The sequence below is a fragment of the Eptatretus burgeri genome, chromosome 11 (genome assembly GCF_056783735.1).
Source record: "Eptatretus burgeri isolate ZD-2024b chromosome 11, Ebu_testis_v1, whole genome shotgun sequence".
NCBI classification, from domain to species: Eukaryota; Metazoa; Chordata; class Myxini; order Myxiniformes; family Myxinidae; genus Eptatretus; species Eptatretus burgeri.
In genome coordinates this window covers 23,840,830-23,868,729 of record NC_140971.1, presented here as the reverse complement: position 1 = coordinate 23,868,729, position 27,900 = coordinate 23,840,830, and the positions used below count along the sequence as shown (strand labels likewise).

General features: G+C 40.5%; 1 protein-coding gene across 3 annotated transcripts in view; it reads left to right on the top strand.

Annotated features, from left to right (window-relative positions):
- Positions 1-622: 622 nt before the first annotated feature.
- The window catches only part of LOC147016666 (receptor-type tyrosine-protein phosphatase S-like), a 643,261-nt gene continuing 615,983 nt past the window's right edge, over positions 623-27,900 (top strand). For all 3 annotated transcript variants that reach the window (XM_085845560.1, XM_085845558.1, XM_085845559.1), the window contains exons 1-2: positions 623-910; positions 2,909-3,006. The gene's annotated coding sequence lies outside the window, so the exon portion shown is untranslated. The remainder of the gene's footprint in view (positions 911-2,908; positions 3,007-27,900) is intronic.

Below are 27,900 nucleotides of genomic sequence, written 5' to 3'. Positions count from 1 at the left end.
ACAACTGCAAAGGAAAAGCTTTATCAAAACACAGGACTTCTTTAAGAAAGGGGGATTCCTTACGTCAAAAGACATGGAAACGGGACATCCTTGAGATTCGCAGATTCTTAAGGGCGTCTGGAAGATTATTTTCACCACCATTGGAGATACGATTACAGGCGCATGTTGGATTAAGAACAATCAAAAACTCGTGGATCTTTTATTTGTTGCACTCCCAGCACCAAGTCGATGCTCCACACTGACCAGCTAATTGCATATCGTCCTGTATATAATGATAGGAAATCGTTATACAACGCGTGCATTGCATGATTTACAAACGGATTGCATTGAACATGGATTATAAAAACGGACGTTTAATCAAGCTGTTGTCGGTTTGATAATAACGACTCTCAGTTAAGGCAGGTCTGTGTCCTCCTTAAGGCGCACGTGAGCGATCCGCCCTTCGCGTGCTGCTCAGCGCAGCGCATCACACGCCGTGTGTTTCTGCCTTCTCTTCCTTTCTCTCTCCCTCTCTGTTTGTCTCCTTCCTCTCTATCTCCTTGTATCCCCTATTACGCTCTCTGTCAGACATTAGTCTGCCGTTTTCCCCAGCCCTTCAGCCTTCTACACTTGTCTCGGCAAGCCCGATGCAATTGCTGCTGCTGTGTCCTCTCCCCATCTGCTGTGCTCTTCCAGCTCACACCTGCAAAGTGGTTTTCCTCTCCCTCGTTCTCTCTTCATCTCCATCGTCTCCATCTCCACGTGTCTGCTCATCCGTCCACTTATTAGCTTCGATCTCCATTCATCTCCCTGCTGCTGTCGCCGCCGTCTCTCGTCTGTGGCACTTTGCTTGGTGACCCTGTATAAAAAGGCAGGGGGTGGATGAGAGAAAGAGGGAACGGCGGAGGACAAGGACTTGGTGTAAAGTGAGGTGAGATTTGAGCGACACACACACACACACACACACACACACACAGACACACACACACAGACACACACACACAGACACACACACACACACACACACACACACACACACACACACACACACACACACACACACACACACGCACACCATCGCTTGGTGACCTTTCCTTCCATTATATAGCTATGAGCAAGTGCCATGGATTTTGTGGACCGTGGGGACGATAATGGGACATCGGTTGCGCCACTCGTCACGTTGCAGTGCCTTACCTTCACGTCCCATTGTTGCATGTTCACCTTGCTGCGAATACTTGGGACGATGGGAACACGCCGGCTTGCACACAGCACAAGCGAGACCACATCTCCAATAAACCAAAACGTAACCTGGTACACCGACAAGACGTGAAAACATCCGAAACGCGCCTCCAAACAACCGAGCTGTTTGGGTTTACAGAACACACCATAAACAATGTGAAACACACCTAAAACCAGCAACCAGACATGACACCTTTAACACACGTCAAAATAACCAGACAACCCAAAACAAGCCTCTTAACAACTGAGCACACCGCAAAACACCTTGATTTGGGCACTCTGTAAACAACAGGTGTGAAGAAATCACTCACCTTAAACTCTACATACCCTGAGTTGGGATCTCCTTTGGTGGCATCAGAAGGTTCATGAGGTCTTCCCAGGACACGAAGTATTCATATTTGTTTTTACAAGTTTTCATTTCAAGGACCAAGTTGTCATGTTTCCAGGCTTGAGCTTGTTTGGACCATTTGATGGCATTGCGCACCATAGTGTCTTTACTCCAAGTACCATTTTCAGTATTATCATCGCACCCCAGACAGCTTCCAGCTGTCCATTGTTACTTGTGTTATTTTGCGCTATCTCTCTCAAATGCTTCATGAGGTTGTGTCTTGTCACTCCTGTTGCTTCGGTTTATTGGTATGAGGTCGACTTACTTCGATTTTTCCAAGTTCTCTTCATGCCATTTGTTATTACTCCGTGCTCGTGAAGCAAAAAACGGGATTAAGCAATCGTTTCACTTTGTCTCTCTGTCTGTCTGTCTGTCTAACAAATGTTAGTTTATAATGAAGAAACGGCATGATTTAAATTAAATGTTTTATTTTGGACACAAATTGGAAAACGAACTTGTCTCGCAGTACTTTGGCTCTGAATTTGACCCAATCGCACGTGTGCCGCGAGAAGTGAGTTAATATTTCTACTCTGCCTGTCTGGCAGTGAAACAAAATTGAAATTCGTTCCAAACAGGAAACTTACTGTTTTTAAGGACGTCATAAAGGACACAAACAACAGGCACGAAGAACTAATGTTGCGTGTTAAATAAGGTGGTGTAAAAGACGCTGCATCAACCGCGGCAAATTTCCAATTTGTTTTTCTTTCTATAACCTTTAAAATCTTTATTTTTTATTTCAGTTGAATTAAATACTTGCACACTGATGCACAGAAATCGCATTATTGGCACTTTCAAAACCCTTCCGTTCAGTAGTACTTGGACAAAATATTACGGCATTTTACATCATCAAGACCAATCAGATTTGCTATTGGCAGACCCCACCCATGTCCTTGTTTCTCGAGACTGCGTGGGGTAAGGTGTTCCATGAACTCTCTGGTTGCTTTAGTTATTTTTATGATCCTTTCAGTCCAATGTCATTGGGTATAAGGATACTACCATTAGCATTGCAGTCTTTTCGTTGTTATTTCTGAGTACTCCATTTAGTCACACTGCCGTACTTTCAGTGTTCGTACTTGGTGTAATGGTCGGGTCTCATGTGAGTTATTTCATCATTATTAATTATTTGTTTTTCTGGGTCGTGCTTCTGTGACCTCTCTGGCACTGCAGGAGTTTTCGCATATATGCCAATGGATTAATCCGTACAAGTTGTGCCTTTGTGTATATAGAGGGTGGCCTGAAAGTCGCGTTACCCCTCCTAAATTTCTCACATCTCCCTCCACCCTCCTCCGCTGTGGTATGCAGATCTAACAACTCCAGACAACTCTTGTGGGACTTCATCGACAAACCGCTGTAGGACGATTGAAGAATTGCGCGCTTAAGTCGTGGCCTCTTTCGCACAGGTGACTCCATAAATGCTACACAAGATGTGTAAGAGTACATGGTGACAAATTCAGTGTTGCAAGGAGAATGATGGCATGCATACATATACAATTACTGATTAATGAGTGTAAGTACATACTGCACAATACAATTTGTATATTAAGGGTTTAAGAACGAATGCTTTAATAGGAGGGGGTAAAGCGACTTTCAGGCCACCCTGTACAATTGTAATGACGTTCGTGCTTTGCATCCCGAGAGAAGGTGATGGTGGTTTCTGTTTGTTCGATTTGACTCGATCGTGTTATCTTCTTGAAGTCTTCGGTTGGCTCAGTGTCCTTGATCTTAAGCGTTTATTATTACCCAACCCAGCTGCCTACTTCTTAGCAACTTCAATGAGTCTTTCTTATCCAATCCCAATCTGTCCAACGGAATATTTTATTAGTCTTCCTGCTCTTTTGTGACTCTCGCAATTCAGTTGGTATTTTGATACCTGTTGGTATTTTATATAATTTCTTTTTTCCCTTGAAATTTCTCAGTGTGATAATACTCTCAGGAGGTTTCTGCACTTTATTGGAAAGAGAAGAAGATTTATTGTTGGGGATGTGTTCTCTTTCAGGTGTTACAAATCTGATCGCACTGTCCAAAAACTCCACCGTTTGGATTTTATAGACGCGACTCAGCTTGTCGCATCACTATCACTCATGTGAAAAAAAGTGTTGCCCATGAAATCTGAACTGTAATTCTTTTCTTCAGTCTGCAACATCCATCAGCAATAGTTCAAGGCACATTGAACACTTTGCCCCACTTTTATGTACCTGCCATCAGTGTAGGTGAGCCATTTTTCTGTCTGTAGGTAAAGGTGTCAGTCTCGCTTCTCACCATTGCCAGACCACTGGTGGACGTCTTAAATTGCTCTCACTGTCTAGTCCCAGTTTATGTGGTTGCGATGCCAAGACGACTTTCTCGAACACTGTTTTTGATGCTTTTTATCTCTTTTGCTGACTGTATGTGAAGGTGATTGAAATAATTTTTTTCCATTTCATGCCTGTGTCATGGCTAAAGTGTTTTTCTCTCCAAGGCAAGTGGTTTCATCCCAGTTGGGGTATGTAGGTATTTGATTTGTGGCACAGTGTAAACTGTCAACACCAACTCAATATGATAGGTTTTATCAACTGAAAGTGGACAAAGGAATGCGAACCGAAAACAAGGTAAAGCTAATGTTTAAGGTGTTGGCCCTTTCTTGAAGTGAGAGAACAACACGCAAGGGCTGCCTTGCTCCAATGAAGGGCTAACATCTGATATGTCAGCTTCACTTTGCCTCTGAGGGTGATTTAGCATTCCTGCATCAATTTTGGGTTGATAAAACTTATCTTTTGAATTGTCCATCAACACAGACTACTCCGATTCTAGTATTTCTCTTACCTAATGTGTGTGGCTTGTTTTATTTTATTGGCACTGTTAAATAACCTTAGGAATTGTACAAGCAGCAAATCACTTTTTGTAAAATGTTATGAGATCCAAATTCTACCGTTACTATGAAACCGCTGACTTTCATGCTGTGTTTTTGTCCACATGGTTTGAAATCTGACTGATGCTGTTGCACATGTGGGACAGACATCCTCTGCAGTCTGCGGTTATTCTAGAGAGTATTTAAAGTTTAGCTATTTCTACCTCTATTTACTTCTTCGCAAGAGTTGATCATTGTATGGCCCGCGTCCTTTTCAGGTTTTCAAATTGTTAGTTGTGACCTGATCATTGTAACTTTTTCTTGGCACACTCGTCGACGGCTGCTTTCCTATTGTTGATGTGCAGATAATAGCAATTAAGATAATTATTTAACACACACCGACCGAGTGTGAGTTGTGAAATCTCACAGTGAGTCACAGATACTTTTATCACATCTCCTTGCAGTGAATTCCCTTTCCGATTTGAACACTCCTTCTTCCCATATCCTCATGCCCAGAAGTTTGTGCAGTCTTTGGTTTGATCCTGGATTTGACGTGTAAACCATCTCAAAGGCTTCCTTTGAAAGAAGTTGTTTTACCCGCACCCTCCCACCCCCTAGATGTCTTTTTTTTCCAACAGAAATGGGTCCCTTTTATCCAACTCATCCAAGACACTTGTTCCATTAGAACATAATTCGCGCACAATAGTAAAGAAACGTGTGTTTTTGTCGTAGCTTTCTCAAGTATTTTTAACGGGGTTTCAGGAAATAAACAGATGTTGTTAATGTGATTCCAAATGCTCTAGAGGGCGATGTAATGCGAAACATTCCATCTTCTGGTGACTTGCACATTGCATAAGCATGGTCGATGTGTAATTACATTTTTTTTTTATAATCACTTGTTAATTAATAATCATTCGTAGGCCCATATCATTCGCTGATCATTTTGATCATGTGTAACTTTCAAAGCTCAGATGCAATGAGTTTCTTTTAATTTCTTGCAAAGGTTGGAGGTCAAAACGATTTGTAGAATTTTATTTTTCAGGATTTTTGTTTTCCTAGCCAGTACAGCATTTGATTCGGTCAAAAACTATTGACTTTTTGCAACAGCGCAGCAGCTGGTGGACATGGCCGACCATTTCTTCAAAAATATACTCGGCTGTGGACATACCTCTGCAAACAAAATTAATTGGTTTATTGAATAAATGATTGGAAACAGGTAATAAGTGGTATGTACAGATAATGGTTGTTATTACAATTTATTTTTTTCACTGTGTGTCATCTGCATATCATGAGATGGGCCTTTTTGAAATCCTATTGAAATCTTAGTTAAAATGGGTCTATGTAAGATTTTGTTCATCCACCACATTTGGATTGTTGGGGTGAAATTGTGGCTTTTGTTACTGCTTTATTATGAAGGTTCTGATTACTGCATCACCAGATTTTTTTTAATGTTTGCCTGGTCACTTTTAGTAATCTATCTATAATTCTAGCAATGTGTGTGTGTGTGTGTGTGTGTGTGTGTGTGTGAGACCGCTGTTTCTCAACAACCACTGGCCCGATCTAATAGAAACTTGCAAGGAATATTGCCGGGGACCTGAGTATGTGCCTTTTCAAGTTTTGATATTAATCGGACAAGTGCTTCCCAAGTTATGGCCATTTATTTACCAACCAATGAAAGGACACGTGGCTTAGGCGTGGCTGCGTAGGCCGGTGCGCGGCCGGCCGGCGATGACGTCACGTGCCGTGCCGGTTACGATGGGGATCAGTGCCATAGTTACCGTGGTGTAGGAGTGGCAATGGTCAATGGCAGCGAGTGTCATGGCAAGCAAAGACAGGGAGGTAAACTTGATTTTAATTTTGATTTTAATTAACTCTGTGTGTGTTAACTAGAAATGTGTTTAATTAACTAGATTAACTGTGTTTAATTAACTAGAAATTGAAGTGTCAACATCACCGTCATACCGAAGAAAATAAAAATAAAAAATTAAAAAAACCAGGGAGTCTGGAACACTGACGCTAACCATTACCTCGATGTGCTTCGACTTATGAATAATGTACAAGTAACGTGTGTCGACATGTGTCAACGATTGCATAACGTGCCTACAACTTATGGCCAGCATTATGCGGAACGTGTGAGTCATACGCTGGCTAAAACGTCAAGGTGTGACAGCGGCTTCACACTTCGATGTCTCGTGCGGTTATGATTTGAATCGTCGAGCCGCAGCCTATGAATAGTCTACACCACGTGATCGTCGGCGATACGCTGCCGCGCTATGCATAAGTTAGATTATCGTTGGGCATAGGTTGTGAACGCCGACAACACGCTCAGCATTCGTTGGTATAAGTTATCTATATGTGATTAAAACGTTCTGTGTACGTTACTAATACGTTATGCATACGTCCAACATGTTATTATACGGCCAAAAATTAAAAAAAACAACAATAGTTCAGCGTACGCCAGCGTTTTACATACATTTTGAGACCTTGCCATACGCTGGCTAAAACGTCAAGGTGTGACAGGGCCCTGAACTGAAGGAGGCTGAACCCCAAGAAGCAAGCCTTTAGCGGGAAAGCCTTCACACATACAGATAAAATTCAGCAAAAACAAACAATGAAATCAAATCCAACAACATGTTTTATTGCGTGTAATCATATCAAATGTATAAATAAACCATGGTATAAATGATGTGGTGGGGGGGGGAATAATGGGAAAACAATTCCACAGGATGAAGGAGTACATCAGTAGATCAATAAATCAATGGAAAGCACCAGTGTAAAAATTCAACAGACAAATATTCAATAGATTTCTTAAATAACCTGTGTACAATATCATGAGAGAAAATATTGGTTCCATTTGAATGAGAAATTGTTTAAAGATGGAGATTTTTTTTAATACTATCTGGAAATTCATTCCATAGTTTAGGACCCTGTTCTTCATTGCACGGCCCGCGAGCCACCGGCGGCCCCTGGTGGTTTAAAGTGCGGCCCCTGACGCGCGGCCAATGATACACACACAAATGTGAAAACACCCCATCATAATCTGCCATAAATTCTGTCAAATTTACCAAATGGTTTCAAATGAGTGTTCCAATGAGAAGCGTAAAAGTAACACCTACATCGGTAGATGGCAGTGCACAAACAATTATGCTTGCAGCTTAGTAACCACAACAACAACAACAACAACAACAACAACAACAACAACAAAAAGAGTACGCAGAGACAGGGCCTAATAGCAGCTACTTTGGAGTCCTGCAGGTGGTGTGGTGGCTCTCACACTGATGTGTTATCGGCAAAAGTGACCCTCTTCTAAAAATAGTGAAGATCACTTGTTTAGGACCAAAGAAATGAATATTATGTTGAAAAGTAAGGGTTATGTGCTTTGGAAACGCTGTAAATATGCTTTAAATAAAAGTACATCAGAAAGAGCAGATTAATACAAGTGCAGTCGGCCTTTTTAGGGCACACAATTGGTTCATGATGAAAGTGATATGGCAGGCTTATTAATTGATGATTTTGCTTCATCATTTATGCAAGAGCAGTTAGAGAGAGACAGAGACAGAGACAGACTACCTGCAGAGGTGAGATTTTCAGGTGGGAGGAGAGGAGGTCAGGAGATGGCAAGAAAAGCTAAGAGAAAATATAGTTCCAGCATCTGAGAATGTTCTAGGAGGTAGCAAAGTAGCAAATTGGGATATTAGATATGCAGTATTTCATGTTTCACTGGAGTCAGGTAAGATACTGGAGGATTGAAGAGTAAGAAATGTAAGAACAAAACTTAAGGATGGATTGAGGGAAACATTGGAGAATTAGACCCATTCACTTGATTTCAATCGTGGAGAAGGTGTGGAAATGGTTATTAGAAATCAGATGAAGAAAGTGCTCGGCAGCAATAGGAAAAGTAAAAAAATATTTTGGATTGTATTTCCAGGGGGAGTGGTTGATAGATTGAAGAGGTGGTATTAACATTATGCATGAATTTAGTGAGGTTTCATCTTGATGATGTATCTGTAATATATCACTAAGATGCTTTGTGCAGCAAATGTGCCTTGTATCTGGTGAACCAGGCCAACCATTGGTTATGCAACGGCGCACGCGTGACAGAACTGGGTCATGATCCGTCCACTGACAAATCTCTTCAGCCGTTACTGGTGAAGAATCCAGGAATTCCATGAGGAGTACAGCATCTTCAGGAGTGGGTACAAATCTGGGGCTTTCCCGTAAAGGCAAACGACTCGCGGCATCGGCATGCCCCATATCATTGCCTGGCTTGTGCAAGAAAGAGTAATCGTATGCCACCAGAATTAGTTCCCAGCGTTGTATCCTGAAAGAAGCTAAGACAAGAACTCATTTGGTAGCACTGAATCAGGACTGCAGTGACTTGCGGTCGTTAGTGATTTCAAAATGTCGACCAAAAAGGTATGAATGGGATTTCTTCACCCCGAAAACCACCGCCAAGCCTTCTTTCTCGAGCTGTGAGTATTTTCTCTCTGCAGATGCGAGGCTGCGTGGGGCAAATGCGATCGGTTTCTCGGTTCCATCCGACATATGATGAGACAAAACTGCCCCAACGCCGTATGGTGAGGCATCACATGCAAGTAGTAGATCTTTCTTTGCATCATAATGCACCAGAACCTTGGAAGAACTTAACAGTTGTTTTGAAGCCTTCAAAGATTCACCTTGCTTTCGTCCCCAATTCCAAATGGCTGCTTTAGTTAGCATCGTGTTGAGTGGTGCAAGTACTTTTGACAGGCCAGGTTGGAAATGCCCATAGTAGTTCAAGAGCCTAAGGTAAGATTTCATTTCTGACACATTCCTGGGAACAGGAGCTTCCACCACCGCTCAAACCTTGTCAACTGCAGGGTGTGTAGCCACATCTGCATTGATCCTGCAGCCCAGATTCTCCACCTCCTTGCCTTGGAAAACACATTTTTCCTTGTAAACAGAGTCATTCCTGCATCCGAAAGTCCACGGAGCACCACGTCCAGATTTTTCACATGGTTGGCCTCAGTCTCCCCCAAAATTGAAATGTCATCAATATAGACACTGATGTGGGGAATATCCTGCAGAAGGATGTCCATGCTTCGCTGGAAAATGTAGGGTGATGAGGAAATCCCCAGTGGGAGGCGGGTATATCTGAAAAGGCCACGGTGAGTATTTATGGCTGTGCAATCCTTTGAAGCCTCATCCAAAGGTAATTGCAAGTAAGCACTGCTGAGATCAAGCTTCGTGCAAGTCTGTCCTCCATTTAGGGTGCCATACAAGTTCTCAATCTGAGGAATCGGAGGAGCTGTCAAGTTTTGTGGCTTGATTTACAGTCAGTTTATAATCACCACAAATGTGAACTTGGCCATCACTTTTTAAGACGGGCACTATTGGTGCCGCCCAGTCTGGGAACTCTACGGGTTCTCTAATTCCCTCCTTCTGTAGGTGCCCAAGCTCAAGCTCGACCTTCCCCTTCATGGCGTAGGGCACTGACCGTGGTTTGAAAAAGTTTGGCTGAGCCAATGGGTCCACATGGATTTAGCAGTCATGTTCTTCCCTCTGCCAAGTCCACTCCGAAAAACTTCCGGGTATAGCCAGTCACACCCTACAAGGCTTGGGCTGACACCGTCCACAATCATGAGAGGTACGGTGAATTTCTGGCCATCATATTGTACATCAACAGCAATCGATCCAACCACAACCACAATCGATCCAATCAATTTCATCTGCTCACCTGTGTAAGTGCGTAAAACAGGACTGGATTTGTGCACTGCCGGGGATTTAGCCCAGATCTCTTTGAACAACTTTGTACTTATCACTGAAATGGAGGCTCCAGTATCAATCTGCATCCTGACCTTTTTTTACCATCTATGACAAAATCTGCTACCAGGGGGTGGATTCACCTATTCTCGGAAACAACACTACACAAGGTATAAACGTCGTACGAATCCTCCACATCATCAACCTCAAGAGTCAGGGTTGAATCATATTCATTGCGTGTTGCCCTTTCTGCTTCCTAAATCGCGTACCGGACCTCTTTAATTCTCTAAGCCATAGCAATATGCCTGACACGGTGGCCGTAATTGCACTCAGCGTCCTTAAACCGGCATTCGTCAGGTGCATAGAATGAACTGGAACATCGGAAACTGGCTGCAAAATTTATATTTGAACTTTCACCCCTGTCCTCATTTCGAGGGTCACAATTACTCTGGTTGCCAGTGCTGGTCATACTCCTGGGCTGCTTGTGCTGTTGATTATAGACCCGAACTTCATGTACTTTCTCTCCCCCCCCCTTGCGGAAAAACAGAGGCATTCATTGCTTGAATATCTGTTGCATTTTCAGCAGCAACTTCCATCGCATGAGCTATTTCCATGGCTTTTTAGAAATGCAAACCCCTCTCTGAGAACAACTGACGTTGAACGCGCTCATCGTGGACACCGCACACAAGTCTATCACTGAGCATTTCCTCCAATGTTACCCCAAGTTCACAGTCCTCCGATATGTGCCTCAACTCAGCAACATATGCTGTAATCGATTGTCCCGGTCACCAAAACAGAGAGTTGAATTTGAACCTTTGCACAATTGGCGATGGTTTAGGATGAAGATGTTCTTGAATGAGCACACACTGTTCGTTGAAGGTTTTATCAGAAGGTTTTGCCGGTGACACCAGACTACCCACGAGACCATACGCTTTAGACCCACAAACACTGAGTAATATATCTCGCTGTTTGTCTTCATCTCCAATGTCATTAGCTACGAAGTACTGGCCCAGTCGCTCTGTGTATTGCACCTCTTCAGTCTTCAACGTCCGCGTCAAATTCATTTATCTTGCCGAAATGTGCCATGATTCACACCAGAAATGAATTCACAGAAAATTCATTCACTTTCCATTTTATCCTCGTTGCCAAATGTAATATATCATTCAGAGGCTCGACCTTTCAGGCAAGGAGTTCCATCACAGCTCACACATGCGGCCTTTAGGATCACCGCCATTGTTGCACCTCTGTGACGTTAACCCCCGCACTCCCCCGGCCTGAACCACCGATGACGATAAGGGGTATATGCTGCAATAGTATCCATCTTGATGATTGCCATATTTGACAAAAGACAGCTGCTGTAGAAAAGCTGAAGTGCAGATCCACCGGATTGATTCGAGCATTAGATTGTTTCAGCTATTAGGAGTGGCAGAGGGAAACCGAGCTTTTTATCGAATGAAGACTGGAGAAGAACCTAAGTTCAAAATGTAGAAGTCCATCTCATCTCCATCACTGCCATCCTCCTTATTGGCTTGAACTCTCCATCTCCATCGAGTCCATTGGCAACTTTTTTAGGTCAATACACTGTATATGGTATGTGTTTTCTCCTTAATATTTACGAGTGGACACTTGCACCCTCTGGGCGAGAGTACATTTCTCGGCCCAGCTTTGATGGCGATGTGCAGTGGACCATTCTTGGAAATGCACTGCGTAATTTTTGTTATTTTTGAAAGAAATTGTATTTATCACAACATGTTGTTGTTGTTTTGACTTGGAGGGCGTAAAATAATCAATCTTTGGTATAAACAACAGTTGGGTCATAGCATTTGTTTAGTTAAGTGTAATGTAATGCGTGTGAATTAATATTCATTATGAGTGCTCAGAAAGACGAATGAGTGCGATCATTTCATATCCTACTTCTTTCTCTCCATCCATCCCTCTATTTCTTCTCTCTATCATCTCCTCTCTCTCTCTCTCTCTCTCTCTCTCTCTCTCTCTCTCTCTCTCTCTCTCTCTCTCTCTCTCTCTCTCTCTCTCTATATATATATATATATATATATATATATATATATATATATATATATATATATATATATATATATATATATATATATATATATATACACACACACATACAGAAACACAAGGCATGGCCTGTCCATGCTGACACGAGTTTTGTCACGGCAGTTTCTTATCTATCAGCCTCTCTGACCGGTTTGAGTCAGATCAAAGAGCATGTTCCCGGAATCGCGGTGGTTCTCAGAACACGGGCGGATTGTAATTGATATGTACTCAATCGTGGCCGGACCAATCCGCATGGGGGTGGGGGTTGGCATGAGCAAGTGCAGAGAATGCATCACAAAGAGGAATGACTGAGGACATCTGAAGGTGCTGACTAATGAGGCCATCCCTGTGCTTTTTGAGGCTCATAAAAGTGTGGGTTCGAGGAACTTTGAGAGAAGTTATTTGGGAACCTTAGAGTTCAGTCAAGGAGTCCGACTTGAGTCTGCTGTACAGATGATGGTGCTGGAGTGATGACAAGATCTGGACTGCCATGGCATGCACAAGAGTCGGGACCTGAGATGAGCCGCAAGTTCCCTCCATGGAAGTGTGACTATTTTATCTATCTCGGGACGAACAGGTACGCCACACAATCATCTGGGAAAATGTAGATACGAAGAGGGAGAGCTTGAAAGAAGGTTGAGGCATGGTTGTGGCCTCTCGATTACCCCACACAAACAGGCGGGTTTGTGTTATTCCCAAGGTGCAGGGGAGGGAAGGAAAGGGAAGGAGGGAAATGTGAGTGATGTGTCGGGAGTATTGGGTACACGTGGCCGCTGCACCCAATGATTGCATGCAGCATTCATCCTTGGAACCCCTTTGGTCTGTCTGGTGTCGGTGCAACTTGCTCAGACGGATCGGTAGGTTCACCCGTGGTGCATCAAACAGGAATGGCCTGCTGTGGCTCTCCAGCGGTTCTGCTTGTATCATGGTTTGGGCAGGCAGACTGCCAGGGTGTCAGCCAGACAGACGACCAGACCGATCAGACCGACTAGACCAACTTCGTTCGCCAGCTCACTTGTCTTTTATTATCCTGGAGCGAGGCATTGCACCAGTATTGGAAACGAGTGTCTACTCTCTCGTGCCACCTCCTCATTGGTCCAGCAGGTCAGCTTCCCCACATATGTGCGCCCCAACCTACACCTAAGACACAGTGTTCGTGTTTCTGACAGTAGCATTGAACACCCGTTCGTGTTTCTGACAGTTGGCACTACCTTGCCCAGTGACTTCACTGGCAGCACTAATGTCGGTCCCAAATGGGTGTCGGGGTGGTTGCTGTGTCGATGTGGAAAGGTGCAGGAGGGAAATGGGATGTAAAAAGTGTTCAAAGAAATCGAGGACAGAAGGTATTTGAAATGGATTTAATGAAGAGGAACATTTTCAGGAATGTACTGGATTTGAAAGATGGATTGCCTGATTGAAATATGGATGTAAGGTGGGAAAAGTTGGAAAGTTGGACAAAAGTTGGGGAATTACATGAAGGGGAGAAGCCAAGCTAAACCCACACAACAAATTTTCCCCTGTCCCCTTTACAAAAGGCAGAGACCTGTCTAAACACACTTACAAACAAAATAACTAACTCACTGTAACTTATACTGTATGTTGGATGCAGCTTCCCCGGGGGTCTGGTTTCCACAACCGAAACACGATCATAAGATAAACGAAGATGATTTGTAATACCGGCTACCACCAAAGGTGATGTTATTTCTGCCATATATATATATATATATATATATATATATATATATATATATATATATATATATATATATATATATATATATGTATGTATATATATATATATATATATATATATATATATATATATGTTTATATATGTGTATGTATATATATATATATATATATATATATATATATATATATATGTATGTATATATATATATATATATATATATATATATGTTTATATATGTGTATGTATATATATATATATATATATATATATATATATATATATATATATATATATATATATATATATGTATGTATATATATATATATATATGTTTATATATGTGTATATATATATATGTATATATATATATATATATATATATATATATATATATATATATATATATATATATATGTATATATATATATATATATATATATATATGTATATATATGTTTATATATGTATATATATATATATATATATATGTTTATATATGTATATATATATATATATATATATATATATATATATATATATATATATATATATATATATATATATATATATATATATATATATATATATATATATATATGTTTATATTTGTATATATATATATATATATATATATATATATATATATATGTGTTTATATATGTATATATATATATATATATATATATATATATATATATATTGCAAACCGCGGTGTCTGTCCGTCTCCTGTTTATGGTAGCCGCTTCCTTTGCTGCAGTTTTCCAAGCTGTGCACACAAGCAAAGCTTAAAATTCACTTTTGAAGTTACGGGAGAAGAGGCATGAATAATGTCGATGCCAAATTTTATTTCACAAGCAGGGTATTTCACCCTCTTTCGGCAAATCCAACCTCCTCCACCTGATGTTGCACCACCATTTTTTGCCATCGCTGGGGACGGGTACTTTTGCTTGATTTTTTTTTTTTTAACCCCGTCACTGGTGGAAAAGAAAGAAGCCACTGCCACTTTTACTTTTCCATAATCTCCACTAACAAATGTGTGTGTGTGTGTGTGTGTGTGTGTCTGTGCCCCCCATAACTCTAAAACCATGAAAACTTGTGGCCTGAAACTTTGCATGCATCCTAAGGGAGCTCCAAGGGAATGAATGAATGAAAACTGGGTATTTGGGTAAATTTAAACGCCCCCTTTGAAGATAATTAACGGGGTACTCATCATGAAAAAACAAAAATAGGCTTCCCATATGTGAGCCTGCTTTCACCCCGTATGGGTCTGAAGCCTCCATTTTTTTGGAGGGCCTGCTCAAAATGCCTTGCCTTGAAACCATGATGTACTCTCACGAATTAAAGTACATAATCAAAATCTGTCTTCTGATTTCAGGATTGGATGTAGTGGACTAAATAAGTGTCAAAATCTGGAGTGAATCTGAAACATTAAGCTGTGCTTCCTAACTATTCCATATTTACACAAGAAAATGTGAAATTGCCAAAGCATTAAACTTAACTTTTTCTACTGTTCTGACAATTATATTGAGTGAGGAAATGATTAAGGCATGTGCCCAAAGTGTAACTTCATTGAGTGCAACAAAATTAATTAAGCAGTGTGACAAGTTTGGCACAACGCGAGCAGTGGGTGGGCGATCATGGCTGGATTCTCGGTGGGGATATCCCCGCACTCAAGAAGGAAAAATCGAATTTAAAGAATGATTAACATAACGGGAGATTTAGAATGAGTAAGGCAAGAGGACAAGTGAACTATGAGTTAAAGAGAGAATTGGAAAATGTTTTCAATGGCTACAAAGCAATGCTTGCTGAAAAATAGAAAGCAGTACAAAAGGCTCTCTTTAGCTTCTCTTCGAAGGTTGAAAGGCCTCGAGCTGATGAACCATGGCAGGATGGCCGAGAAGTATGCATGCCCGCTCTAATCTGTGTCGCCTGATTTTGAATGTCAACCCAGCTATAAAGTGTCATCCCAGTGTTTCACAGGCAGGGTGATTAATCAATGTGCATGCCGTCCCTCAGATTGGCATTAAACTGGGCATCACATCTGCCAGAATTAGTTGGTGGCCATTAAAAATCCCTTCACGGTGTCATTTGTGAAGAGTAGGGGAGATATCCCTGGCATCCTGGCCAAATTCCAAATTCCTGCTCTAACCTCCAGGGGCACTGCATCAGCAGCGCTGGCACACCCTCAGTCAATGATGCTACTCACAGCCTTGCACTTCACAGGAAAAACGATGACCAGACCCCCATGCATAGTATTTTATTGTAATAATATTTTAATTAATTTAATCTTTGAAAAGTTTTCTCCCAATTTTTTTTTTCTTTAAGGAATGCATTTCTCCTTCAATACGTTTTAAGTCAATGGGATTTTAAAGTTTGATTTATATCATTTTGATTTCAATGATGTTTTCCAGGAATGCATCTACGATGTAAATAGGGAAGTGATTGTACATAGGTGTGTGTGTGTGTGTGTGTGTGTGTGTGTGTGTGTGTGTGTGTGTGTGTGTGTGTGTGTGTGTTAACAGTACAAAAGTGTTGTATGAATATCGCAACCCCCACCTCTTCCTCGCTGCCCCCTTTTCTCGCTCCTCCCCCCTTTTCTTGCTCCTCCCCTCTCCCCCTGCACAAGGCTGCACTTATTTTCGCATATTTTCATTTACGGATGCTTTCCGACAGCTTTGTAATTTTTTTTGTTCCCGGTGTATCGGCTTTGATGTCTGGTGGCATTCAAAATTTCAGCTTTCTTCATCACCTGGAAGAGACCGAACATTAATATCAGTCAGTCAGTGAGTGGTTAGAATGAGCTTTACATATTACTAGTGAGGTATGCTTGCCCATTGTGAGCAATAACGAACCATGCTTCCGCATTGTCTGACCTGCATTCATTTTTCCAGGTTGCTCACCTGAACTAATTTTTTTCATTTATTTATATTTTAATTTACGGACGCTTTCTGATGGTTCTGTCATTTCTTTCCCCCGTGTGTATTGGCTTTGATGGTCATCGGCACGTGGAATTTCAGCTTTCTACGTCACCCGGAACGTACTGAACAATAATGTCAGTCAATCAGTCAGTAAGTGAGTCATTGAGTGGTTAGAATGAGATATATATGTATATGCACATATCTGATCCATTATACCTAAATTTAATTTTGCTTTCATACGTCCCTTATTATTGTGAATTCCTGGAAGCTCCAAGTGGAGCACATAATGCACAGTCGAGCCGCATGATGAATGATCTGTGTTTCTATTGAGTCTATTCACATATTTTTTGCAGAAAGAAACTAGAGGGGGAGCACTCGGGAGAGTGCAAAACCTCCGCCGCCAATACTGCTGGGTCACTCAAGTGAACCTTATATCTTATTCATTAAATATGATGTCAACAGTGCTGACAGAGTTATAGTTCTTTTCTCCATTTTTTTTGGCGGGGGGGGGGGGTTGGAAATCACTTAAAACATGTAGAAATGCAAAAAAAAAAAAAAGAAATCGAAATTTTGTTGAAAAAAAAAGTTGCAAAAATTTTTTTTCTCTAACAATTTTTTTTTGGGGGGGGGTTGGAAATCACTAAAAACATGTAGAAATGCAAAAAAAAAAATTTTTTTTCTCTAACAATTTTTTTTTTTGGGGGGGGGGGAGACCAAGTCCAAAATCTAATGGCATGATCCTTGGACCATACCTAACCCCCCCACCAAGTTTCGTCGAAATCCGTCGAGTTTTTTTCGTAATACTGTTCACAAACAAACAAACAAATAGAAAGGGGTGAAAACAGTAACCTCCGATCTTCGATGGCAGAGGTTAACAAATATTTTTCATTTTATTATGTTTGCAGTTTTGTGTTCACATGTCCATCCTCACGAGTTCCTGGAAGCACAAGCGAATGGATGCTGATTTTAATTACCATACAGCCAAATGGCACTCTTCAGTAGAAATAAGCATTCATAACATGATACTTAAAAAAAATGGTGTCTATTTATATTTGTGACATTTCAAGTTGGTGAGAATACTGTAGTCTACAGAGGATCCTTTTCAAATTGCTGGATTTGAATTGGCCAGTACTCCAGTTGGTGAGAGTCGACTGTTAATTTTCAGAGATAACATGAGAATGGCCATTCCACCAGACTGATTAGTTAACGTTTTGTATCCCACTGATAGGCCGGATCTGGATTCGGACCTGAACTAAAATTTAATTGGCTTGTTCTTGTCACCTAACCAACTCATCCACCAAGTTTCATCTGAACCTGTCCATAATTTTTGAGATATCCTGCTCTATATTCTTTTAGCCCGATCACTCAACGGTGAAGAATCACTGAAAAATTCTTGGATCAAGATCCAGATTTGGTTCTTCACCAAAATCGAATCAATTCTTCCGTATTAAATACCCAACCTGCCCACCAAATTTTGCCTGAATCCGTCTATAACCTTTTGAGATATCCTGCTATATGACGTTTTTGGCCCTAATCTCTCAATGGTGGAAAATCACTGATAAAAATTCTTTGATCTCGATCTAGAATTAGATCTGCACCAAAAATGTAATTATTTCGATCATGTCACATACATGACAGGTTGCGGCTCTCCACCAAGTTTCGTCTGAATCCGTCCACAACTTTTTGAGATATCCTGTTCACAAACAAACAAACAAACAAACAAACAGACAAGACGGTGATGAAAACATAACCTACATCCACCTTCGGTGGCAGAGGTAATAATGTAGACTTGTAGTCTTGCTAATTATTGAAATGTATGTCCAAACAGTTTTCAGCTCTCTGTAGCTTTTTGGCTATTTATGTTTTTTTGCAACGAAATCATGAGACACTACACTGTGATGTTTAGCTACATTACTTGTGGTGATTTCAACACGATTCGAACAAGTTGTAATTATTTATTGGATACTTCAATGTGAATCTATCAAACCTCAGAACTGTGTCACACATTGCTAGCATATTAATGTCGAGATGAATTTGTGAGTTTGGCTTGTATAATATTTACATTAAATTTTTGCACTGAAAAGCACAGCTTTTTGGAGCTAAGCTCATTTGTCATTCAAGCAGAAAATAGCTTTTGACATCTGGCTAAATAACTTTTTTTTGTCGTGTTGACATCGTTTTGGAGATGTAATATTTTTGGAAATGTGTAAGGTTCTTATCTTGTGCTTTAAAAAGCTTGCTAAATAATTCGTTATGACAAACTTTGCACTTTATCTTGTGTCATTTCTACACATTCATTTCTTACCTGCACAGCACATTTTGATGCAAGTACACTGTTCTGCACCGCGAATGCTCTAACCCCTGGTATTCTTATTGCGGGTTACCAGGCTGACCCACAATTTGTATGAATATGTTGGGCCATTAAACATTTCCTCCCAGATGCAAAATGTGTCCTACATCTTGGATTAAACATCATCAGACCTCAGAAGCCAAGCCAAGCTCAACAAATTTGCGTCCAGTGTTTACTTCTCTGTAATTGCTTGCGAAGATTTTTCCAGTCCAACGTCATTAATGAGCTAGCTTAGTTTTTGCTGACAATCCAGTAGTGATGTGGCTATTATCATGAGACTAACTCGACATACATAATACTGCAGCCCAATTGAATCCACAACCTCTTGGATCCCAGTCGAGTATCCTCACCATTAAAACCGCCACTGTACTCCAACTTTATAACTTTGCCCGACTTAAAATATGATAATTTTACTTTGTTTATTAACTTCACAGCAATGTAAGTTATATTAAACTATTTTGGAATACCAAACAAAATTCTAACCTTCTCAAATAAATATTTCAACAAAACAACCGACAGTTTTCTTTGTTAACATGGGGCACCATGTAATGCATCATATTCGGTCACTCTGTATGTTGTAAAGTACAACCCAGTTTTGGAGCATGTTCACAACAACACTGTTAAAGTTCAACTTTAGAATACAGGACTGATTTTGAAGCATGTGCAATCACGGCTCTTGTGCTGTTCAGAATAGTGGATCTCACAGCATGGCATCCTTGGGAGAGACATGAAGTGAGCTGTGCATATTCCACAACTGGGATGTTAACAATCATACGACATCCTCTGGAAGAGTGTACCGTGTATGCAAGAAGTGAGAAATTGCTTCATGAGGATCTTTTCTCTGTCCTGAACAGCTTCAGCCATGGGCTGAAGTGTTTCTGAAGACTCCCACACAAGCATTTCGGAAAGAAATGTGTAACTGAGTGCTGTCTCTGATGGAACTGTGTGAGAGGAAAAGTTCCTCAATGACTGAGTCCGCAGTGGTACGGATCTCTGGTTATCTCTATACACATTTAAGGGTTCTTCCCAGGTGTTGAGAGGATACCAGCCGAGGCCACAATGGCCACGTTAGGATGAGTCGAGACATTTTGAGAGGGAGGGGAGGGGTAGTTAAAAGAGTTTTGTGACCAAATCAGGATAGGAATGATGCCATTTGTTTTGAAGATAAAATGCATTACCTTATTTAATCAACATACTTTTTACCTCTGCCACCGAAGGTGGATGGAGGTTATGTTTTCACCTCTGTTTGTCTGCTTGCCTGTCTCTCTGTGAACAGGATATCTCAAAACGTTATGGACAGATTTGGACAAAAATTCGGTGGACAGGTTGAGTGTGTGACAAGGATGGATTGATTCGATTTAGTTGAAGATCCGAATTCGAATCCAGCTTCTAGAATATTTTGCATGATTCTTCACCATTGAGAGATGGGGCCCAAAACTATATGTAGCACGATATATCAAAAAGTTATCGATAGATTCAGATAAAACTTGGTGGACACGTTGGGTGTGTGACGAAGACGAATTGATTAGATTTTGGTTCAGGTCCGGATGCATATCTGGGCTATCATTGGAATACAAAACGTAAACTGTTCATTCTGGCGGAGGTATGCGCTCCACCGAGTGCCGTTGTCATTAAATATGTGGCTAATCTGCTTTTGCCCTTTCCATGCTTCTGCTAACCCTTATTTGTTGTCAATATCTAACCCTCAAACAAGCTTTTGCTCTATTATTTAGTTGTTTATGAAGCTCGAACCAAAACGGGAACATCATCCGCACTTGCATAACACTGGCAAGTTGTGCACTTAAAATGGGAAATCAGTGTTTCCGACTCAAAACTTGGGGGAAAAACAACATGTCGTGATTTATGGTTGAAAAGACAATGAACGGAGTCCCCTGGCAAGCTCGGCTCTGCGCATCCTCTTATGGATTTTACCACATCCTTTAACAGCATCACAAAGTAGTTACGAGTGTGACATCTTTACACCTGATGTGCACATGCAGCACGAGAAAATGACATTTTGGTTGCAAGCTGTAGGGAAGAGAGAAGAGAGCAAAGAGCAGAAAGAAAATGAAATACAGACATTTCCCAAAAGAGAGCAAAAACCATGGGACGTCTATGTTTGCAAACAGTGCGTGAAATCAAACACCTGCAGAATTCTCATTTGGTGGAAATTGATTAAAATTACTATTTTATGCTTCCTTTTCTTTTAAACATAAATCGGGAAAACATTTTGCACAGCAAGTGAACATGTAGACGCGGCCCCTTGATAAAAGGATTCCCTGCAATGTTTATATAAAAGGGTATAACCCTGCATATAAACACAAGGCACTGAACATTCAAACATCTCCTGTAGTCACTCAGGAGGCATTAGAACTTCACTGGCACCTGTGGTCCATGATGTACCCACGTCCAGAGCACGGGGGGTGGGTTTAAACCTCTGAGGCACACTCGAGACATTTTGATTTGCATGGTGCTTGAATACGAGCAAGTTGCCTGTGCACGGGATTCTAAACGGGGTGTGGATGGGGGAACCAAAAATGCAAATGGCGTCTTCTGTCATCGAGCCGGTAAGCTGGGAGCAACAATTCACATTTATTACCACATGTGATGCAATTTAAATGCTCCAGTTGTGGCGAGGTGCTCCAATTGAAACTGTTTGTTCGATACATGCAGATTTTTGATGCCTCTGGTCCGTAATGAAAATTTGTATTGGTGTCAAAGTCAGTGACCAATTGCAAATTAATCGTAGGATGTGTCTGTAATATTTGTTGAGGGAAGTAGTTTATTCGAGAAGTTGAGTCGAGTGAAAAGGTGACAAGTTATAATATTGTAGTTAGATTTCAAACGGAGTCGAGAGATCGTGGGAAATGGGGAGATTTCTGGTTCCTTCTGCATATTCAAGAATCTCGTGTTAATGAGCAAAGTCTAACTTGTGGAACCACCAAGTGGTTTCTGCTTATGGAACCACCTCGTGGGTTCTGCTTATGGAACTACCTCGTGGTTTCTGCTTATGGAACCACCTAGTGGGTTCTGCTTATAAAACCACTGAGCAGTTTCTGCTTATGGACCCACCTCGTGGGTTCTGCTTATAGATCCACCTTGGGGTTAGTGCTTATGGAACCTTTGTGAAAGGTTTCTGATTTGTGAAAATGAGGGATTCAGGGAGGGGGCCCATGGCCCCCTTTCCATGGGAGATATGGCCAGGGGGAGCACATTTTAAGGTGAGGGAATGGTCCCGATGTCTTGTAACGAGTTTGGTCTAGATTTGTCTGGCAGTTTCTGAGAAGATTTTTGAATAAAATACCAATAATTGGGCAAATCTCCCCTTTCAGACCCTTCACAGGGGGTGCATCCAGATTGGGAGCACAACCCCATGAGACCTTGCTGTCCTGATGCATCACACCAAATTTGGTCCATATTGGTCAGGTAGTTTGTGAGAAGACGACGACGTTTTAGTCAAATGTGTACAGACGGACATACATACGGATGGCCAGACACCGGACCCACTCTATGAGCTTATTTTGGAGAAATAACCAAATCATCCAACCTTTTCTCTTTGGACACAAGAGTCGTGTGATCACCATACTTTGTTTACTAAAGATAACCCCAATAACTTGTTTTTTTTTCAACTCAGTGGATGCTTCCATTAGGCCACAGTTGTTGCAGTGGAAGGTTTTGCATCAGTAGCATTTCAAGCTTCTCCGATATAAACATGGTTTTGTTGCAGAGAGAGACATCGGCAAAATATTTCAGAATGTACAACTGAAAGGGATCCGATTCCAGCCATGGGAGCATGTTTTTGTGCAAGTAAGAACATCTACCAGCTTTCTGACACTGACACAGAAGATGACTGTGATGACATTGCCAAATCTATATTAGACAATGACTTGAATGTATATGCCGTTGATATGATGGAGCCTTTGATCTCCAGCTCTTTGACTTACTTGTGAAATCGAAAAAATTCCTTGCCTTTGTTTGCACAACTGTTACTTTTTCCTGTCTGCAACATCCGTGGAAAGTGAATGAGTGTTCTAGACCGGTGGTGGGAGGGCGAGAATCACCACCAGAAGAGGGACAAATTTTCATCCAACTTTTCTAGATCAGTTTTTTGTGTAGATGACGAATATGAAAGGTGATCAGCCAGGTTCGGGGGCGTTTCCGAGCTATTGCGGGTCAGATGTCAACAGGGGTCAAATTTAGCCATTTATGAGTTTTTACTATAAAACTGATTCTGAAAGCTAAAATGCAGTATTTTTATGACTCGTTTATGCTTTCAAGTGTCTATAATCTTTATAAAAAAAACACAACTCGCATCTTTTTATGGGTGACCTTAATTCGAAGGTCAAAGGTCAACAAATAACAACCGATGCAAAAACTGATACGATGCTGACACCGAAATAACTTGGTTGCTCAAAATAGTAATCATCTAATCCTAATGTTTCATCAAAGCTAAACTAGAGGTGCGGGCCATCCTACGTCCGTTCTTTTTGCCCCACCGTTGTAGCGTGCCACAAGGGCACCCACTTGCCCCCAAAAGTTTTTTTTAATTTCGTTTTTTTTTCTATTTAAATTTCATTATCATATGTAGTTTCTAACCACTGTAGTAATAAAAATTCATGCATTGTCTATTGATTTTTATTCAGACATTGCCTTAAAAAAAAAAAAAAAAATATATATATATATATATATATATATATATATATATATATATATATATATATATATATATATCACACATTTTTCTTTAAAATATCTGAAAATCTTTTTCTTAACGCATAAATGCCCTTTTGTCTGAACTGCCCCTGCTCGTCATAGATTCTAGATCTAGTTTTCTTTACATGACTTTGCTGCCAGTAATCCAAGGATATCTCTCTGTACTGTTATATTTTTGGTCTTTCCTGCTGCAGATTTTACTGTTGTCTTCTTCAGGTTGTCTTGAAAGCTTCTCCATGGAACTCTTGATATCGGATTTAAAAAGCTTGTAGTTTCACCATTCTTTTTGGTATCGAGTTGGGAGTTGAACGCATTGTAGAGTTCTTTTCCTCGTTGTTGTGTTGACAAAAGGTGGGCAGCGACATCATCCGGTAATGGTTTGCCTGAAACTGTGTTGAACAGTTTGTTAGGATCAATTTCATGGGAGAATGGATTGATAAAATCTGACTTGATAAGTTGCATAGTCTTTTTTTACATGATCATCTGATTTTTGGATCTCATGTGGTCTTATGCACTTCCTTGGGTTGTGACTCGTGTCATCGAGCTTGGTAAGTTTCAGCAGAGAAGAAACCATAGCAGACGTAAATGGGCGATTCAGCACCCACTTTCTGTATGCTGTTTCCTGATGAGTGAAGTTCTTGATGCCACCTGGTGTCTTTGAATTTTTCATAAAAGTCTGCTCTCCAGCTGCATCAGTTGACTGTCTGATACCAGTATTGTTCCTACAGACAGACAGGCCTTTCTTTAGAAGACCATCCTTGGCACCAGGATGTGTATCATCAAGTGTCATGAGTTGACGACAATAGAATGTTCCATATCTAACAATATATTTAAAGTTACATAACTTTCCGATAAATTACTGCAGCGCCTTGTAATTTAATAACAAAAAAACACGTTGTTGTAGTGGAAAGATGTGAGAAAATTGGCGGCATATTATCGAAAAGTAGAATAAGATATTGGCTTTAAGCCTGTACAACATCGGCATAGTAACAGCCGATGATAGTAAAAAGTTGCTTCAGGGGCCCCTCCGGGATTGGGGGCCCTAAAGCTTTAGCTTCATTAGTTTCATACTAGATATGCCACTGGCTGCAAAAGATGGAAATTACTCATTGTCATTTTCATCAATTTATTCTTTTCAGTTTTAGCGTTTTTTACACAGACTTCAGGCTATTTTACCAGTTTGAAATTGTTTGCAATTTAAAAAAATCAATATTTTGAAAACGTTCTGGGGCAATGAGGTGCCCCTGGGGGACCCCACAAGGACACGTGGGTGGAAAAATTGGCAGGAGTGCTCGTTCCTCTATTTTAGCTGAGATGAAATATTGATCACAATTTTCAGCAACATAGACCAGTTTTAGTCATTTTATCTGTTTTTTCGCTTGTTGTTATTTGTTGACCTTTGAACTTTGAGTTAAGGTCAGCCCTAAAATAATTTGATTTTCTGTTTTGATAAAGATTAGACACTTGAAAGTATAAACGAGCCATAAATACAGAGTATTTTAGCTTTCAGAATCAGTTTTATAGTAAAAACTCATAATTGGCTAAATTTGACCCCGGTTGACATTTGACACGCAATATCTCGGAAAAGCCCCCGAACCTGGCTGATCACCTTTCGTATTAGTAATCTACACAATAAACTGGTCTAGAAAAGTTGGATGAAAATTTGTCCCTCTTCCGGTGGTGATTCCCCCTTCCTACCACCCGACTATTCTACAAAGCAGCGGATTTGCTAACTGACTGAAGACCAAAACTAAGTTCCAGAAATGTTCACCAAATTATGCTTTCAACAGAAATTTCTCTTTGACCTGGGATTGAAAATATATTCAACTTTGAAGGAATTTCCTTAAAATAGCACACGATTTAAACGAGCAAAAACTCTACAAAACGAGTCTAAAAAGGCGGAAATGATAGCCGAGGCAAGGGGTATAGGTTTTCGACTCTGGTCCTCGGAGAGTACTCTTTTTCTGGGGGGTTTTTTGTTCCAACTGAGCTTGGCTCATTTACTTAATTGATATAATAAGTTGTCTAATTAGAGCCTGTTAATTACTTTCAGCTCTTAAATCGTTGGAGAGTTCAAGTTGCTTTTAATTTTAGAAGTAACTTAAAATATCCATTTTTTTAGGAGCTAAAAACAATTTAAAAAGTGTAATGAAACTAATTATCGGTTTAGTTAAGCATTCAGTTAAGTAATTGAGTGCACGTTTAGAACAAAAAGCACATGATACTGGGGTACTCGACAACTTGGGTTAAAACCCCTTGCTTGAGGGAAAGTGCAAAATAAAACAATCAAACTTAATGCCTCTTGAGTAGGCAGAGGGAATTGTCCCGAGCAGACATAATGAGTGGATAAACACAAAGATTGATGCCAACTAAGTAAAAAGCCCACACACTATCAAATCCAGTTTGTGCATCAACATGAAGAAAACAAACCTGAAAATATATTCCAAACTCTCCTTGTAAATTAGCTTCCAAAAACAGGTGCAAGTACAAAATACAACATAGAAATCTCAATGGCAGCGATTAAGCCCCCAAAATTGCAAAGAAGACTAAAGAGAGTTTTTAAATTAAACATCAACAAATATACGCCTATGATTGGGAGAAGGACAAGAGAAGCAAAGTTAACAAAACAAATTGACACATTGGGAATGGATGAGAAATAATCATCCGATAAGCTAAGAGGTCCATTGAATTTGGATGGAGAATGAGTGACAGGATTTGAAGAATATGAAAATATCAGGAATGAGTCAAACAGATAAGTGTAGGTTCTGCAAGGGTGAGACAAAAAACACTATCACCTTCCTTCAAGATGAAAAAAAGTTTGTGGTAGAACAACTGCATACACGGGCGCAGGTGTGAAAATGTCAATATCCCACCTCCAGAAAGGTCATGGAAGCATGAATCCCCCAAGGACTTGGTGCTCATGTAAGACCTGACCATCCCATCAAGCATGAAATGGACTTTATGCTCAAACACAAAAATAGGGCAATACCCCTAGGCGCTCATCTGGTAGAATAATGACACAAAGGAGGAAGTCAACATGGGACGGAATCAGCAAAATGTACCAATGAATCAATGTTTCGCAAATAATTATTTTGGGGGGCAAACCCCCCCCCCTTCCCCCCACAATCAGCCTCCATAGACCCTGCCTTTTTCTTATTATTATTATTATTTCTTAATAGTGTGAACAAACTTTCGTACATAACAAGTGATGAAGGTTGTGGCTGAGAATAAAGGAAATACCTTTTTTTGGGTGGGCAAACATGCTGTAAACTCTCGCTGTGGACTCCCCTCAGATGCAATTGTTTTTTTTTTTTTAATGCTGTGAACAAACTTTGTGGTGGGGTGGGGGGGGCAAACACCCCATAAACTCCTTCTGTCGGCTCCCTCAGACCACAATTTTTTTTAACCTGTGAAAAAACACATCACAGCATTGTAGTCAAGTTTCATCGAAATTGCATGTTTCTGAGAAGAAAGCATACACTTGTTTTTGGCGGGCAACCCCCCGGAGATCTCCCAAGGGCCCAATTCTTTTTTGTTATTATTATTTTTCATTTTTTAAATGCCATGAACATACCTTGTTACATACTGGGTGATGAAGGTTGTGGTCAAGTTTCATCGAAATCATGTGTATAGTTTGAGAGAAGAAATTGCAAGTGTTTGTGGACGAACTGATGGACGGATAGGGGCACTACCCCTGGCGCTCATCTGGAAATACATGTATATACAAGATGACCCGTGAACCTGCTGGGTTCCCGTTGTGACAGCGGTTGATAAAAAAATCATTTCCAAAAAAAAAGAAAAGAAAAAAGATAGCTCCAGCGAACTATACCGCTGAGGTTGTTTGCATTGATCAAATAATCCTGGAGTACTTGATGGAATCGGTAATTGATTTTTTAATATTTTTTTCCTTGCCCAATTTGAACGAAACTTGATATTGCACGTCAATATGAAGAAAAACGCAGAAAAGAAAGTCGAAGAAATTGTTGTGCG